The following is a 6,298-nucleotide window of genomic DNA, read 5'->3' as shown; positions in this document are numbered from 1 at the left end:
AGGCTTTCAGTGTGTAATTCTGTGTTGAGGCAAATTAACCACCCAGGGTGTCAGCAACTCTCAACTTTAACCCACTGCCCACTCAGATGACTGACGGGGGCCCAAGGAAAGATGGGTGTGTGATGGCCTCTCAAGCGGGCGCTCTAGATCATAGGGCCAGGAGACGCCCTAGTGCAGGAACGCATTTAGTGCCTTGAAATCACACCACCTTTGAGAAAGGCCTGTCTAGACACTTCACCAACATCAACCCCCTGACAATCTACACAAACTTTCCCTTCAGAAAAGTCTTTTTTCTTTTTTTTTTCTTTTTTATGAGACAGAGTTTCACTCTTGTTGCCCAGGCTGGAGTGTAATGTCCTGGTCTCCGCTCACTGCAACCTCCACTTCCTGGGTTCAAGCGATTCTCCTGCCTCAGACTCCTGAGTAGCTGGGATTACAGGTGCCCACCATTACGCCCGGCTAATTTTGTATTTTTAGTAGAGACTGGGTTTCTCCAGGTTGGCCAGGCTGGTCTTGAACTCCTGACTTCAGGTGATTCACCCGCCTCGGCCTCCCAAGGTGCTGGGATTACAGGCGTGAGCCACCGCGCCCGGCTCAGAAAAGTCTTAAAGGGGAAACTAAAAATGATGGACAACGAGGGGAAAACTACCAGGTGGAGCATGGCTTTTGGATGAGTGGAATTCAGAGGCTGGCTGTTCGCCAATCAAACACTAAAAGCGCTTGCCGTCGTGTGAATTTCACCTCCTCTTCCTGACTTTATTCCCCCTAGAAATCATAACATTTGGAGAAACGCTTCCAAAAAATGTGAACCAGGAGGTGAGCAAAGAGGTGGGCTAATTTGATATCTGAAGAGACAAGCAAGATCAGAAGGTAAAACCTTAAAACCAGGCTGTTGGGGAGTTCCTTGTTCTGTCCTGAGGTCCTGGCTAGGTGAGCAAGTCATCGGCTAGATGTCAGGGCAACAACAGAAGTGATCAGCTCAATTCCATGGAGGAAGAGAACGCACATTCTCTACCCCTGTGGATCTCCCTCGCCACCTAGCAAGCCTTTTCTTTCATTCTTTCTTCAGTCAGATGTTTATTAAGTGATCATTACCTGACAGGCACTTGCTGGGGGCTAGGGATATAATGATGAAAAAGATGTAATCCCTTTTCCTGAGGAGCTTAAAGTTTACTGGGGACGCAGCTAAGGCAAAAAGCAATTCTGGTTTTTTGTTTGTTTGTTTGTTTGTTTTTTGAGACAGAGTTTCGCTTGTCGCCCAGGCTGGAGTGCAGTGGCACAATCTCGGCTCACCGCGACCTCCACCTCCCGGGTTCCAGCGATTCTCCTGCCTCAGCCTCCCCAGTAGCTGGAATTACAGGCACGCACCACCCCAGCTAATTCTGTATTTTTAGTAGTGACGGGTTTCACCATGTGGGTCAGGCTGGCCAAAAAGCAATCCTAATGAAGTGTGGTGAGTGTTAGAGCAGACACGAGCAGGGCCGGGGAAGGCCCCGACCCCAGTAACGTCAGGTGACTGTGAGGGGATGGTCAGGCAGTTGTTACTCTGTCTTTCTAAAATAATAATTGGTCACAGCCAGCGTCAGGGAAAGGCAGTCTCCCAACAGATGGAAAATACCTGAACCTGGTGATCAGCAGCTTCCTGATAAGAGCTCAGGGGCTGGGCGTCAGCGCTCCAGCAGGTGCACTAAGAAGCAAAATGGCGGAGTTTAGCTGGTTCGTGAAGGTCCTCTAGCGCCTCTCCGCTGGTAAGGGCAAAACGCCTCAAGTGAGCATGCGCAGGACTTCAGTAACCCCACTGCGCATGCGCCCCCTCCCAAGTGCCTGTGCGGCAGACTCAGGGCGTGCGGACAGCCCACCTCAAGGGAAGATCAGGGGAGAAGAGATGGAGACTGCGGAACCATCCCCATGTAGAAAACCCAAGTCAAGGACTGAACAGCACGCTTGGGTCTCTCAAGTCGCGCACTTGGCCCTCTTCCAAGTGTACTTTACTTCCTTTCATTCCTGCTCTGAAAGTTTTTAATAAACTTTCACTCCTTCTCTAAAACTTGCCTCGGCCTCTCTCTCTGCCTTAAACCCACTTCTGCCCCTCAGCTGAATCTTTCCCCCGAGAAGGCAAGGATTGAGTTTGCTGCAGACTCGCTGGATTCGCCGCTGGTTGCAGTAAGTACCAGGCAGAGGCATCCAACTTAAGGCGTCATGGAAGCACATGGAGGAACCGAATCCTATCTGGCAGAAGCAAAACGAAGCCTCCCGCAGGAAAGGCTGCCCATGCCCACACTTGATGGACAGTGAGGTACTAGGCAGGGAAGAGTATCCTGGGTGCAAAGGCCGGAAGTTGACAGACTGAGGCAAAAGGAGAAGGTAAGTGAATTGCGCAGTCACACAGCCGCCAAGCTGCAGAGCCAGGCCCGCTGGAGTGGAAACGTGCACTTTCGTCTGTGAGGCTGCGCTGTCCCTGGCCGTCACCTCACCCTTTCATCTCTGCTTACCTGCATCTGCTGTCCAGGCTCAGAATGGGAGAGAAAGAACCTGCAGCAAGGCTGCCTCTTCAGAGGGGGCTCCGCTCCTGCAGCCCCGGGGCTGGACCTGATGTTGTCTTTCCAGGACTCTGTCCAGCAGGGCCAGGGAGGCTCTCTATATACGCAGAGGTCACCCAGGCGTGTGTGTGCGCCCACGCCCCTGCCCACAGCCTGCATTGAAGGCGCTTCCGCTCCTCGGAGAGCCCTGTCCTGATGACCCACCCTCTGCTCATTTCCATGTGATTCTAAGGCAGGAAACAGGAGGCCTCATGAGCTCCACGGTCCTGATGAGTCACTGGATGCACCCGTGAGAAACACCTCACCCTCCGCTCTCCCCAGGCAGCAACGCTTTCCACACCCCAGCTGTTCCTGTCCTCATCTGCCACCCCGCAAAGAATCTGGGCTCTTTGGCAGAACAGCACCAAGCAGGGCAGCCACCCCTTTTTCCTCATCACTCTCCTTACCTTGTCCTTGGCTGCCTCGACGTGTGGCATGGTTCCTGTACTAGACTTCTAACTTTTTTTTTTTTTTTTTTGAGACAGGGTCTTACTCTGTCACCCAGGCTGGAGTGCAGTGGCGCGATCTCGGCTTACTGCCAGCTCCACCTCCCACACTCAAGCAATCCTCCCGCCTCGGCATCCTGAGTAGCTGGTACTACAGGCACCTGCCACCATGCCCAGCTAATCTTTGTATTTTTAATACAGACGGGGTTTTGCCATTTTGGCCAGGCTGCTCTCTGACTCTTGGCCTCAGGTGTTCGCCTCAGCCTCCCAAAGTGCTAAGATTACAGGTGTGAGCCACCACACTCAGCCTCCTAACTGTTTTGTTCAAGCCCCAGGCCACTATCATCTTGCACCATACTCTCACCAAATTTCTTAGGATTTTGTGGTGCTCTTTGCATGGGAGATTGGTGACCCTCTATGGACAAGCTCCTATTCAAGATTCAGTTCAAACATTCCCAGTGAAGTCTGCCAGGATTTTTTTTCTTTTTCTTTTTTTGAGAAGGAGTCTTGCTCTGTCACCCAGGCTGGAGTGCAGTGGCCGGATCTCGGCTCACTGCAAGCTCCACCTCCCAGGTTTATGCCATTCTCCTGCCTCAGCCTCCCGAGTAGCTGGGACTACAGGCGCCCGCCACCTCGCCCAGCTAGTTTTTTTGTATTTTTTAGTAGAGACGGGGTTTCACCGCGTTAGCCAGGATGGTCTCGATCTCCTGACCTCGTGATCCACCCGTCTCGGCCTCCCAAAGTGCTGGGATTACAGGCTTGAGCCACCGCGCCCGGCCTGCCAGGATTTCTTTACTCTGAGTTAGGTACTTCTTTCTCTATGCTCCCATTGTGTTTTAAACATCTAGATATCATAATGCATGTATACGGTAAAAGTGCACAAATCTTTTCTTTTTTTTTTTTTTTGAGATGGAGTTTCGCTCTTGTTCCCAGGCTGGAGTGCAGTGGCACAATCTCAGCTCACCGCAACCTCTGCTTCCCTGCTTCAAGCAATTCGCATGCCTCAGCCTCCCAGGTAGCTGGGATTACAGGCATGCGCCACCACGCCTGGCTAATTTTGCATTTTAGGTAGAGACAGCGTTTCTCCATGTTGGTCAGGCTGGTCTCGAACTCCCGACCTCAGGTGATCTACCTGCCTTGGCTTCCCAAAGTGCTAGGATTACAGGTGTGAGCCACAGTGCCCGGCCTAAAGTGCACAAACCTTAATGATAAAATCTGATGAATTTTTACATGTACACCCAGGTGAACCAGCACACAAGTCAAGATACAGGACATTCCAAATCCCCACAGTCTTCATTGTGTCTCCTGTCATTCATATCCCTTGTCCCCTGTGTTAACTTTCATTTTGGCTCTTACAATAATTGGTTAGGTTTCAGTTGTTCTTGAATTTCACATAAATTCAATCAGACAGTTTCCTTTTTTAAAAAAAAAAAAAAAACAAAAAAAAACAGGATTTTGCTGTGTCATCCAGGCGGGAGTGCAGTGGCACAATCATGGCTCACTGCAGCCTTGCCCTCCCAGGCTTAAGTGATCCTCCCACGTCAGCCTCCTGAGTAGCTGGGACCACAGGCAAGCATCACCATGCCAGCTGCTTTTTTTATTTCTTGTAGAGATGGGGTCTCGCCATGTAGCCTAGTCTGGTCTCGAACTCCTGGGCTCAAGTGATCTTCCTGCGTTGGCCTCCCAAAGTGCTAGATTACAGGCGTGCGTCACTGCACCCAGCCCAGTGTGGCTTTTGTGTGTGGCTTTCTTCACTCAGTATTCTATATGCAAGATTCATCCATCATGTAATTTATTCTTCTTTTATTGCTGAGTATTATTTCATTGGATATTACAACTTTTTCTATTCTTGATGGACATTTATATTTTCAACTTTTGCCTGTTATAAATAATGCTGCTATGAATATTATTCTACATGTCTTTTGACAGAACTATGCACTAATTTTTCAGAGCATATACTTAGGAATAGGATTGCTATCATAGGGCAGGTGAATATTTAACTTTGGCAGATATTGCCACACAGATTCCCAAAGTACTCCTACTAATTTACATGTCCACCAGCAGTGCGTGACAGTTTCCATTTCTACACATTCTTGCAAACATTTGTAATTTTAGGCATTGTGGTGGGTGTTTAATGTAATCTCCTTGTGTTTGAATTTGCATCTTCTTGATGAGTAAGCACCTTTTCATATATGTATTAGCCATTTGAAGATCCTCTTTGAGAAGTTCCTGTCCATGGTTTTTGCCCATTTTTGGTTATCTTTTTTTCTTACTATTTTCTAGTTCATTATAATTCTAGGTATGAGACCTTTATCAGGTAAACTTATTGTGAATGTTTTCCCCCAGTTTGTGGTTTGACTTTTTACTCTCTTTATTATGTCTTTTTTTTTATTTTATTTTTTTATTTTATTTTATTTTTTTTTGAGGCAGTCTAGCTCTGCCATCAGGCTAGAGTGCAGTGCCACGATCTTGGCTCGCTGCAACCTCCATCTCCCAGGTTCAAGCGATTCTCCTGCCTCAGCCTGCCGAGTAGCTGGGATTACAGGCATGGGCTGCCACACTCAGCTAAGTTTTGTATTTTTAGTAGAGACGGGGTTTCACCATGTTGGACAGGCTGGTCTTGATCTGTTGACCTCGTGATCCACCCACCTGAGCCTCTCAAAGTGCTGGGATTACAGGTGTGAGCCACCACGCCCGGCCTTAATTATGTCTCTTCATGAAGAGAAAGTACTGATTTTAATTCAGCTCCATTCATCTATCTTCTTTTATGGTCAATACTTCTAGTGTCCGTTTAGGAAATCTTTGCCCACGTCCCACTGGAGTGTGACTCACTTCTCACTTCATGGCTGTGAGACCCTTGCAGGCAGCGGCTAACTCTGTATGTTCCGAGCTCTGTATGTTCACACAGAGCTTGGAGCATGGCAGGAGCTCCAGAATCACTCGATGAATGAATTCATTCATGCGAATGCGTAAAGTAACACACACAGTCTCTGCATGCAGATTTTACTTCCAGTGATGAAAACAATTACTGAGAAAACCCCTGATGCACATATATGAGAAGGGATCATTATAACTATCACAGGTTAATTTTTTAAAATAAAATTGGAACCCTTCATTAATTTTCGTGTCATCCTTGCACAGGAACCATGTTAAACTTCTCTGTGTCGTCCCAATTTTAGTATATGTGTTGCCAAAGTGAGCACAGTTTAAGTCTTCTAAACTGTTTGTGAGTTGCTTTCTATATAAGAATTTCTTTCTTTTTTTTTTTTTTTT

General features: G+C 48.1%; 1 protein-coding gene across 4 annotated transcripts in view; it reads right to left on the bottom strand.

The window, feature by feature from the left end:
- Positions 1 to 2,727, bottom strand: part of TM4SF19 (transmembrane 4 L six family member 19) — a 38,343-nt gene extending 35,616 nt beyond the window's left edge. For 3 of the 4 annotated variants that reach the window (XR_001005962.1, XM_011978706.1, XM_011978704.1), the window contains exon 1: positions 2,493 to 2,646. The gene's annotated coding sequence lies outside the window, so the exon portion shown is untranslated. Of the gene's footprint in view, positions 1 to 2,492 lie in introns of all 4 variants that reach the window. The other variant, XM_011978707.1, reaches the window with a different exon arrangement.
- Between the last annotated feature and the right edge of the window lie 3,571 nt (positions 2,728 to 6,298).

Source organism: Mandrillus leucophaeus, unplaced genomic scaffold (genome assembly GCF_000951045.1).
Source record: "Mandrillus leucophaeus isolate KB7577 unplaced genomic scaffold, Mleu.le_1.0 Scaffold199, whole genome shotgun sequence".
Taxonomy (NCBI): Eukaryota; Metazoa; Chordata; class Mammalia; order Primates; family Cercopithecidae; genus Mandrillus; species Mandrillus leucophaeus.
The sequence above is the reverse complement of the archived record's forward strand: the minus strand, read 5'-3'. Positions and strand labels throughout refer to the sequence as shown.